At 36.8% G+C, this 12,075-nt stretch overlaps 1 protein-coding gene across 2 annotated transcripts in view; it reads left to right on the forward strand.

Moving 5' to 3' along the window:
- Positions 1–1,591: 1,591 nt before the first annotated feature.
- Positions 1,592–12,075, forward strand: part of LOC102510351 (sorbin and SH3 domain-containing protein 2) — a 185,901-nt gene continuing 175,417 nt past the window's right edge. The window contains exon 1 of one of the 2 annotated variants that reach the window (XM_032468735.1): positions 1,592–2,145. The gene's annotated coding sequence lies outside the window, so the exon portion shown is untranslated. The remainder of the gene's footprint in view (positions 2,146–12,075) is intronic. The other variant, XM_014553908.2, reaches the window with a different exon arrangement.

Below are 12,075 nucleotides of genomic sequence, written 5' to 3' on the forward strand. Positions count from 1 at the left end.
TGTGTCATAGCAGAGGCAGAGCCCCGGGACACTGGAGGCACAGAGCAGGCCACTGCTGACTGCCTGGGACGGTCATTAGTGAGGTGGTCTACGTGAGCCAGGGTGGAAGGCAGGTTGGGATGGAGGCAAAACGTGCTAGAGGCATGTGATCTGACTGAGATGCTTTTAGGTAGCAGGAACACCTGCAAGGCAAGGAAGCAAGGAATGGGATGTCATTCAAAATTGCCGAAACACGGGGAGTGAAGACTAGAATATGAGGCTGAAGTTGAAGGCAGGGGCAAGTTTAGGAGTAGCAAACTCAAACTAACTGAAGGGATGGTCACTTAAACCAGAGCGGGCTTAAAACAATAGGAAGTGGTACCACACGGGAAAGGCTCACCCTCTTCTCCTCAGCAGATATGCTAACCTGAGCAGGCTCGAACCAACCAAATGTGAATCTGACCGGAGAGAGGAGGAAAGTGGGGTCCCCAAATCTGCACCCATAGGATTCTGATGCATATAAAGGTCGGGGAATTGCTACCGAAGGCAGGAGTCCTAATGTGGGTAGGGAAATGCAGTATTTACAAAAGGGTTGATTTAATGACTACCAGCAAAGGAAGCATCTTTGTTTACAAGTCCAACATATTTAATACAACAACTTCAATCAAGTTACTAGAAACAAAACTAAACGGGATGGTGTCTGGGAAATATATCAAATAGAATGACTGGTGACAGGATTAAAAGGTGAGGATTTTGCAGAAAGTATGAATGGTTAATGGGGTATATTATGGGAAATTCCCTGGAAAGGTGAAATTTTTAAGGAAGGGTAGGATGTGACCCATCTAACTGAGAAAGTAAAATTATTCCTAGTTTGAAGGTGATTTTTAAAGCAAAGGACTTCTAATTTGGTTTGGACTTTTTAAAGTATTTTAATATTACAAATAAATTGTAATTGAGTTAAAGACTCATTTTCTGCAGTAGGAAACAATAGGGATCTTTAACATTTCATTTTAAATTCTGCAATACATAAAAAGTGTATTAAAATAATTAAATACATGGAATCCATAGGTAACATCTTATTAAAATATCCTATATGATTTGGTTATTTTGGCCACATATAATGAGTCATAGGGCTTTGTTTTAGTTAAGTGGCCATAAGAGTATCATTGAAAAACAGAAAGCATGACTGCCCACGTTTGCCGGTCTCCTCGATGCGCACCCTGTGACGTGAAGGTACCACCTGTTCTGACAATGGTTCCAGTTACTGTCTCTACAGTGATTTGCATGTTATTAACCTGGATAGACCCGAATCCATCTAGTGAGAAAGGCTTCCCTTTCTCTGTTTCACATGAATCCCTGGCTCGAATAACACAAGTTCCTCCTGAAAGCTAAAAACTCAGAGCACTTGTACTATCGGTGAAATATTTAGAGCGATAACAGGAGCGACCCTCCTCCAAAAACGATGAGTTTGATGAAAAGAAATTAACAAGCCGTGCTGGTGCGCTGCACGTGATCAGCCACGCTTGCGAAGTCTGTCTGTTGGTTGTTGCTATGACTACGAAAAGCCGGTGGAACCCAATGAGCTGTCTGCAGCAGGGCTGGGAGGGCCAGCCATTTTACTTATGGAAAACAGTGTGGCATATTCTGCTGAGCTTTACCCTGGAAGAAGCATTTTTTAAAAATCTATTGAGGGAAGAGAGAAGTAGTGGGCATGCTGGTATTCAGTTAGCACAGCCAAGCATGCCTGCAAGCTGCCATTTGGACGAGCTGTTGACTGCCTTTCCTGGTAGCTGATTTGAGAACGTGGAATGCAGGGAGATAATGCTGCATATCTGCTATCAGACAGCAGAGAAGGGTTTTGTCTGGGGAAGGCAAGCCTTCCCTGCAATGTAGCTCAGCAGCTCTCTGGCTGCTAACCCTGAAAACTAGTGACCCCAGCGGAGGTGTTTCCATCTGTGCTCCCCGGTCCTGTGCGCGGCTGTTGCATATGAGTGGCAGGTCTGAAGAAGCAGGTGTGTGCTCGGACGGGCACTGGACTGTAACTCAGGCGGACGCTCTCGGGTTTACCTGCTTCCTGTTAACAGATTGTGGCTCAGACAGCATCTGCCCGCACGCTGAGGCAGAGGCTGAGAAGGAGGTCCCTGTGTCTCCACTTGACTGACAGAGGTAAGCTTTTTTGTCCTTTTTAAAGCCCAGCATAACAGTAACTCGGAGCAAAACTTAACCTGAACATTTACATTCATTGTATTCCTTGGTTTGACCAAGGCAACACACACACACACACACACACACACACTCACACAAACACACAAAATAGTGTCAGACACACAGAGTTGTTTCAGTCAGTTCAGGCTCTAGAAATCATATGATTTTTAAAAATTACAAATGTGCCTTGGGGTTTAAAATAAATAGTTGCTGTTTTAACAAGCCCTCATGGCTTATCCTTCTGGACAGCCTTCATAACCAGCAACCTTTCTCCCTTACAAACAATGGATTCTTTTATGACCTGCACTTTGACATACATTGAGAGAATTACACGGAAAATCAGCGGCTCAAAAATTGTGAAGCATTTAATTTTAAGCCTCAGAAATGATGTTATATTTAACTCCTAACACACCTCTGTATATGCTTAAATTAAGCAATTCCGTTCCCTATATAGGTCATAATAGCCAGTGGATCACGTCCTTGCTTATTCTGAACGCAGATTCTTGGTGTGCTGTTTGATTTAGTTCGGGGTAGTTGTAAAGCAAATAGTGTAGGTATTGGAAGCTGCTCACCCGTCCTTTCCAAATATCATGCATGCCACACTAGCCCAGAGCACAACACCCTCATTGTGCTCCCTGGCTTGGAATCCAAGGAAAGAAAGGAAGTGAATCGCTGCATTGAGTTCAAGCATAGCTATAGTATGTGTCGGTAAGAATGCTTTTATTGCACCATTTTTCTCACAAGCAGATAGGTTTCAGAGATAGAGAGTGAAACCCAAAACACTACACTCCTCCCACAAATGTGCTAATATTTGCAGTGGATGTTTGCTGTCCATCGCTACGTGATAAAAGCACAGACTTTGAATTGCCGTACGAGTTGCCCCTGACTGAGTATTTCTTTAATTTATAGTCTCTTAGGAACAAAATTACATTGTTACTTGGGATTGAAATTGGTCAGTCAAATTGGAAACCCTGGTAAGGAAACGACCGAATAATGATTAAATTCTGTTTCAGCAACATTTCAGCTTTACGTAAATCAATTCTATTGTTGGGCTCCCAGAAACGGCAGATCATTTACAGTGCTATGGAAAATCTTTAAGGAAAAATATTTTGTTGCAAACTTTGACTAAAAGCCTCTATGTGCTAAAGATGGAATCTACCATGAAAAGTAAAATAAATAGTATCTGAGATCTACTTCTAAGAAATATATTTTTATTTGCTAGACTTTTCCTCAAAATGCGGATGACATAGGAGTCACTTTTTAATTTTAAGTATAATAATATAATTTTCATTGCTACATATGAGCATACATCACCTGTTTCACATATATAGCAAAGTCAATATGCCCTTCGATAAGATAGTTATTGGGAGAGTATTTTTCAAAACTCTGTTCTAAATGTCAGCAACATCCATGGTATAAAAATATTTTAAAAAATCAAGATATAAGCAGTCTTGGTCCAGAAAATCATTTCCACGTTTAATGATAAGAGCTTTAAACAGGAATACATCTATTTATGCATGTGAGACACCGTATAAGATAAAATGGTGAAATGATAGCATTGTACTTCACATAGTTTAACTTGCAAAGGAAAGCTGAATGAACTGACTTAGTGTTGAGTCAAATTCTATAATAAAAATATCAGCCAAGGAAGTGATTCTGTTATAACAGAACGAAAAGTGGAAAAAGTCTCTCTTCGATTTAATTTCTGTCAAAGCTTTGCACGGCGAAAGGAATTCTCAGAATTAACGCAGTTGAGAAGTCCAGCAGCAAGAAAATAATTTTGTATTCGTTTTTCCTGGGGGAGCTTTTAGAAGAACCAGGTGTGGACATACCTGAGTCTGTGTCCTGATCCTTTTGTCATACCATGTGTGACAGGAACCTTAGCCCACGGGAAGAGTGACACATAAACTTTATACCTGTGGGGTTTTTCCCCTACATTAACAACCTTTTAAGGGGATATGCTATAAAAGGTTAGCTTCCGAAATCCACTTCTGCATGGCACATCTACATGGTTATTAACACAACAATATTGAAAACCAGACACAGATATAATCCCTATCTTTCAAGACTTTGCATCTTGGCTTTTATCTATTTATGTACTCTTATTTTCTGCCACTTCCCAACTCACCTGCTAGCAATAGCAAGTACTGTGTAATTTCCAAACACACTGTGCTGAACTTGCAAAAAGCCAGTGACTTCTGTATAGACTTTTTCTCCAAATCTTCCCCACAGCAGCAGCCACTTGCCATGCATCCTTCAAAATGTAGCTAACATGTCTCCCCAGACACTTCCTCACCACCTGCATTGGCTATCGCTGAATCTTATGTCTGTAGCTCTGACTACGGCACCATATCGCATTTGTCTCTCTCACGGGCTTCCGGAGTTTTACTGACCTCTGGACGTACTTTGTCCAGGGTCCAGAACTTGGCATTCAGACATTGTGCTGGTAGCCTCAGACTTCACCATTTTCCTATCAGTTACCGTAAATACAGGCTTGATCTCAAAATAGAGGTTCTATTATCTATTACACTGTCTTTGACTGGAGAAGCTCAAAACATTTAAAAACAGCAATGAGGCTTTAATTTCTCTGATATGAAGTTATAGCTTCAAGATCACAATTTGATAAAAGCTATCAATGTCCTACACTACAACAGAATTTTCAGAAGAAAAATTTTATAACCTATAAGTTAAACAAAAACAGCTTGAAAGATTTAGTATCTAGAAGACGTTGTTTTTCTACTACAGCTATTATCAAATTTTCAGGGGAAAATGAGTATATAGTAAGTATCCCCATTGGAAATGTGCTCTACAATCAGGTCATTTAAAACTAATGTTGAATTGATGGTGATTGGTAGTCAATTATAACAAAGTTATGTATGGAACTGTTTTTTGAAGCCAGAAAAAAGTAGAGATCATGAATTAGAAAGAGACCAAATGATTAATATAAAGTCTACAACAGCAGAATTTCTTTTAATTTTTCTAAATAAACCTGAAAGTTTACTGGTAATAACTGGTTACATTATATATGCCCCTATGACTTGAGTTCCTGGGTAACAGAGAGAACAGACTGTTGGATCACTCTCGATACAGATATGTGTTTGGCTGTAGAGACTTCCCCTTCTTTTTTCTATATTAGATGCCATGATTATTATTTTGTAAAGCCTAAATTTTGATAGTATTTTTATGGAAAAATTATCATGATGTTGGAGTCAAAAATAAGAATGTATCAAAAATGACATGATGAATGAATAAACATACAATCCCCACGTCTTTAAGATACCCATCTTGAAAGCAAAAGTTGGAATTAACATAGTATGAATTTGTGTACATAAAATAGCAAAGATTAAAAAATTTTAAATATCCAAGTGTTTGGAATTAGAAAGCAAAATATTTAGGAAACTATGTAAATTCATATTTCTAGACATTTTAACTTTGTTTTTCCAGGATTAAATTTTATAATCAAAATAAGATGAACAGTAACTCTTAAGTATCACACTGTCCTTTAAAGGTTTAGTTTGGCCTATCTTCCAGCTGATTTTAATGTATAGCATGCTAATTAAATAATAGCTCAAATTGAAATTGGTTCTATTCATCTTAAAAACTAATTAATCATGTTTATTATTTTAAGTTGTATATGGTAGATTTTAGGAAACATGATTCTACCGTATTTCTGCATATTTTTAAGATTTTCTGTTTTAAGTAAATTATAACATTTTGAAGGCCTAAATTATAAATAACCATGTTTGATATTCAGATGAAGTGAGCGTACTCTTATTGCATTTTATAATGAAATACTGCAGTATATAATTGTATTATATAATTTTCTAAAAGTTCCTCAAGCTAATAATTTAATTATGGACGTCTATTAAATTCTAAATTATCACTGCAAAGAATCACACGGAGATTTTCAAAATCTCTTTACATACATCATTTCTGAAAAAGTTAAGATATATACATTCATCTATAAGGGAACACTTCGATAATTACTGAGTTCTAATATTGACAAATAAGAACCTCATTCCAGTCTAAGCTCACTTAAAGTGATCTTATTTGAATAAATGACAGAGAACCAGCAAAAAGAGGTTTTTATTTTGAGTTCTGGCAACATGATATATTCACATGGAACTATAATACACTTTACCCTAATCTTCAAAACAGAAGTTTTGCCAACTAGGAATTTTAGCCACAAAGCCAGTGGTTTCCTCTTCCCCGTACAGGTCTGATAAGCATAAATGCAACATTAATTCTGCACCTTTAAGAAGCATTATTTGAGCAAAAATCCAGAAAACTTTCACTTTTCCTGACTCTAACCAAAGGTCTCACTTTAAAGGAAATTTTCCTATCTCAAAAAAAAAAAAAAATCTAGCAATATGCTCATTATTTTTCCTGATTTCTTTTTCTACCCATGTTAGAATTTAAGGAAATTTTATTTTTAATTAGAACATTATTTGAAAATTTTAGTGATATTTTGGTTTTCTAATTTGTACTGTTGCCTCCTTTTAAAATTTTTGATTTTTTGTATAACCTAGACATTCAGTTCTTCTAACTTTCCTTTGAGATATTTTCTCAACAGTTGGTGTAAATCACATATCAAAGATACTTTCTTATAATGAATTGTATCCTCTGCTTTAAGTAGCAAAGTTAGTCCAATCAATGTAGAAATAATTCTTCTTTTTAGATTCCTTTTCCTGGTAAATCTTTTCAGGAATGGCTGAACATGAGGGGCAGCATAAACCTCTCAGGCTCCAAACCTTCTGACCTTCTACTCAGTTTGGTATCCTCTGGAGACAAATGTGATTTTAAGGATCAGCCATAAGGAATCCCGAAAAACTGTAGCAAAAAAATAGGCTTCTAACCAAGAGCTACAGCACTTGTTACAAAAATCTTTAAGACCAAGCAGGGAATAGCATCACAAATGGGAAATTTTTAAAATGCGCGCACACACACACACACACACACACATGCAAATAAGACCTTTAAGGAATAACTGGCCACGTCGGAGGAAATGTATTATTATTAATGTTCATTCTGTCCTCCTCGACAAAACTGAAGTCCCTGTACCTACTTTTAGTTGGGGGTAGCCAGCGTCTTCAGAGACGTCTGGTCCTCCATGAAGGTGACCATTTGTGGAGGCAGCAGCCTCACTGATGGAAAGAAATATGCTTAAGCTTTTGACTGTGTGGGGACTCATCCTCCACCTGTTACACGTCAGCTACTTCTGCCTCTTTGGATCATATTAATGGCAGATCGTAACGCTTTATAAGGCCCTCCACTTTACATTATTAACCAAAAAAATGTAAGAAAGCAACATTTGGTTGCTTGAAAGTGAGCTACATTGCAGGTTATCGAGATTTCTTCACACCTAATGATTTCAATTCTCTGTGCTAAAGTTAACAAAGGAAAAGAGATTAGATAACAGTTTCAGCTGTTCCTGTGCTGTGCCATCCCGGGAACAGTTTGAGCACTTTCTGAAACAAGTACACTTAATCTGTCAGATATATAATTGCAGTACAGTAAATGCTATGTATTATATCCTGTGTGGATAAATAACTTTAAAAACTGCCTCTCAGTATCTAGATTTGGAGATGTATAGAACATAGCATTACTAGGAGTGAAGACAAAAATTTTCCAACCACTTAGCTTTTCTGGGACAGTGTGCATAGACCTCAAGCACTGGCTTGAACCAGTTCAAGTAAAGAGAGATCCTGAGAGTAGCAAGTAGCCAGAGGACAGGAAAGGTACAGGTTGCTTGGGCAGATTTAAAATTACAAGGAAAACTCAGCTTGCTTTAGAATAGTAGCCAGAACATCGTAGGCACGTAGCAAAGTCAATCTACTAAAGATTCAGTTGGTATTTGTTGAATGAATAAATGGCTCACAGTTCTTCCCACGACCCAGTGCTAATGCTAACACATTGATTAGAAGACAGTGCTTGAATTTAAAGACAAAATGGTAATTTACAAGTTTTTCTGATTTTTTTGGAAATCAGAAGTCAGAAGGAGAAAAAGATGAAAATTTTAGAAAACATTATTATTTTTAAAAATAAAATACAGTCTTCCTGGTGAGAAGCACTGTATTTTAACATGATATAAAACAAGAATATAACCAGAAGCTTAGATAAAACTCAAAGGTAGCACATTATTTAGTGAATAATTCAGACACCAAGAAAAATTGATTTCTACTCTTAACTTTATTAAAACCTCAGGTTACCACCACAGTCATCAAGTAATATGATCAATGCTAAAGAGTTATATTTTTCCTTTTTAAATAAGTGTAAGAGGGAAAAGTTTAAACCTAGAATTACAAAATTTAAGAGGTTTATTTTAGGGCTTTAGAATATAGTTAAACAAAAATTTCTGCATAGAAAAAGGTATCTATCTGCAAGATCTTTCCAAGTTCAAAACCATAAGAATTGGAAGATCTTCCATAGACAATCAAAATATCTGCTCTGGTTAAACTCAAGAAAACAATAAAAACCTGAATAACAAGATTTCAATAAACTAAAGAAAAAATTACTCAATTTTTTCAATACAAAAGATATTGATAATAATAAAAAATAAAGAAAAAAATTACTCAATTTTTTCAATACAAAAGATATCGATAATAATAAAAAATTTCTCTGTGCTCGCTACTATCCCAAGAGACTTACATATACTTTTGTTATGTTGCCATACAAAGATATTACATAATTATTGACTATTTTCCCCACACCATACATTTCATAGTTGTGACTCATTTATTTTGCAACTGGAAGTTTGTACCTCTTAATCTCCCTCACCTATTTCTTTCCTCCCCCCACCTCCTGCCCCTCTGGCAACCACCTGTTTGTCCTCTGTATCTATGACTCTGTTTTTGTTTTGTTACGTTGGTTCGTTTGTTTTGCTTTTTAAGATTCCACAAATAAGTGAAATCATACAGTATTTGTCTTTCTCTGTCTGACTCATTTCACCTAGCATAATACTCTCTAGGTCCATCCACCTTGTCACAAATGGCAAGATTTCATTTCTTTTTTATGGCTGAGTAAAATTTTGTGCGTGCGTGCGTGCGTGTGTGTGTGTGTGTGTGTGTGTCTTCTTTTCATACCCTGGCTATTGTATATAAAGCATAATCCGTGCTAGTTACTATCCCAATAGCTTTACCTGTATTGACATTTAATGAAGGATCTGGAAAATCACAAAACTTCTAGAAGTATTTTTAACTGGGATTTTCCAGAAGGATTACATGTGGTCTTAAATTAGTTCCTGAAGAGGGACTGAGTGAACAGCACATTTAGTTGCTCCCTCTTAGATACTCTCATACCATTTTGTAAATTATATTATTTTTTATCTCATGTTAATGAGGTTTTCCTGTGTGTCTAATATGAAAGTCAACTCTATGAGAGAGCAATAATATTTACTTCTGTTTCACCCCATCATCTTGTCATGGGAATGGCCAACAGTAGATGAGCTGGATGGTTAACCCAAGTAGGCTATTGAATCAAATGTCAACAAACAAAACTGACACTGAGGAAAAGAATGAGGTCAAGGTAATAAAAACTGTATGTGATGCCATGTAATCATCATGAGAAAATTAATTTGTCCACATATCCTTAAATGTTATTTGGTTTTGTTACAGTTTTAGTCTCTGTTTTTGGTTAGTACGCTTTTCATGTAAAACACTAAGCTAAACATCAGAGCTAAATCCTTTTTAAGACATCAGACCTCCTCAACTGAGGAAATCATGACACAACCAAAAATGATCCCCCTCATTTAAGCCACTACAGGCTTTTCCCCTAGAATTTAATCTCCTGAACAAGTTAACTATATGTTAGTTATCTCTGACAATCAAGGAAATAATAAAAATGTGGGAAAGCATAGTTATCTCCTTTTCCAAAAAAACTGTCATTCATTTGCTGAAAATATCTCTTTTGGGAAAAGGGTTTTCTTAGGTCAATAATTCAGATGACTGATAATTTATCCTGAATTCTCTGACACTGACTTTACTTAGAAATGTAACATTTTAGGATATGTGGTCTGAAAGCTGATTATATCACTGACTTCCTTTCTACCATAAATTTAATTTTGTAAGACTAACATAGCTGATCGATGTATATAATGAACATGACTTTTTTCTTGAAAAAAAAATCCTTCTGAAGTGCACAAAGTGCTTTTAATAGATTTTAAATTAATTTTTAGATTTATTGGCAACAGAGGGGAGTTTCATCACTCCCATTTTATAAATATAAGTGAATGACAAAGCCATAAATAATCTAATTTAATTTGAAAATCACCTTCCTTTGACCCAAAGTCCCAAATGTCCTCTCAGTGCCTCATATTGACAGTTCTCCAGTAAAATAATTTCACTTGATCTATGTATTACTTTGTGGTGTATTAACACATCGTAAGCATTTGGAACCCTCAACTTTTGCTTCTTTTGGAATGAGTTGGGAAAACATACCCCTGAAACTCTGGTTCACTCTTCCTGGCACTGATATTTAGCTTTGCAACTGTCAACAACGAAAAGATTATGATCATAAAATTAAGTTTCCTGGGAAATGTTCCATTCATGAACTGCTCGTTCCCAGACTCCTTCGTCATTCACCGCATTCGGCTTCTAACCCAGCCTGTGAGAAGAACTGCTGGCTTCCATAGTCCAGATAAAGCCTGTTTGAGGGAGGGGACAGGAGCTTGACAACTCCAGGGGCCCAAAAGGACCCTAATCCTCCAAGGATTTGTTGTTAGATGGGGCCATTCAACCAAAGGAGCTCTGAGTTCAGTAGAAATTTGGAAGAAGTATTGGTTTGAAAGTTGCATCTTCTGATTTCCAATCAAAAGTAAAGCATTTTTTAAGAAATCTGTACACACTCTATGTAATGCATCTCAGAGAGTGAGTATTTTCTCTGGTCAGCAAAACAGAGTGGCCCATGGTTGACTGACATTGAGAAATGCCACTTCCCAAAGGTCAGATCTTTAATTGGTCAGTGCATTCTTTGGCAAAATAAAATCAGAATCGCACCTGAAATTATAAAGCCAGGGACAAATGATTTTAAGGCTCCTCAAACTCTATTGCCCAACAAACACATCAGAACCAGGAGTTCATAACTGCTAAGTGGACTAGAATGTACAGAGTCACCTGTTCCTGGAGATGGGCTTGGCCACACACCGACAGACCCTCTGCCTCTCTTTTTTCCCAGACTTTGAAGATTGTTATCTCAGTCGTTGGTATGTCAATGTAGGTTAGCTGGCTTCTGATTTCATCTGATATTGAAACGAGGGCTTTTGGTAGGGAAAACAGAATGAGAAAGACCCTAAGTTCTGGGAACAATGTAAGGAGAGACCTGACCCACATACAGATATCAAAGCTGTCACTGTATATTAAAAAATTATTTTTGAATTTTCATATAATTCATATTTTGCACACTTATCAAATATTTACTATGTGTTTAATATTGATGAAAAGATAAGAAAATGAACCAGAAAGCTGTTAAAAGAGCTTCCCCTTTAGAAAAAAAGATGAGACAGGAACACTATAATTGCTATAATTAGAAGATGGAAGGTGACCATGAACTGTAAGGGAAGTATTATCAACGCATTTATTTATTCCTTCAGAAAGAAGTGCACAGAAGTGACTTTCATACAAGGTATATGTAGAATTGTCTCAAGAGATACAGTTCTAGAAGGTGGTAATGAGTAGCTCAAGGAAGGGAGGTATTTTAGAAGATTAGGGACGATGACTCAGAGAAAATGGTATTTGAATTCGACCTTGAATGAGGTGGGATTTTAACAACAGCTTGGAAAAACAAGCTTTGTAGGCATTCTGGATTGTTATATTCCACTAACTGAATTATTCAGCACTCCCTCACGGCTTTCCCATAAATTGTTTAATCTGCACCGCCATCCTGTGAGGTATGTAC

The sequence above is a fragment of the Camelus ferus genome, chromosome 26 (genome assembly GCF_009834535.1).
Source record: "Camelus ferus isolate YT-003-E chromosome 26, BCGSAC_Cfer_1.0, whole genome shotgun sequence".
NCBI lineage: Eukaryota > Metazoa > Chordata > Mammalia > Artiodactyla > Camelidae > Camelus > Camelus ferus.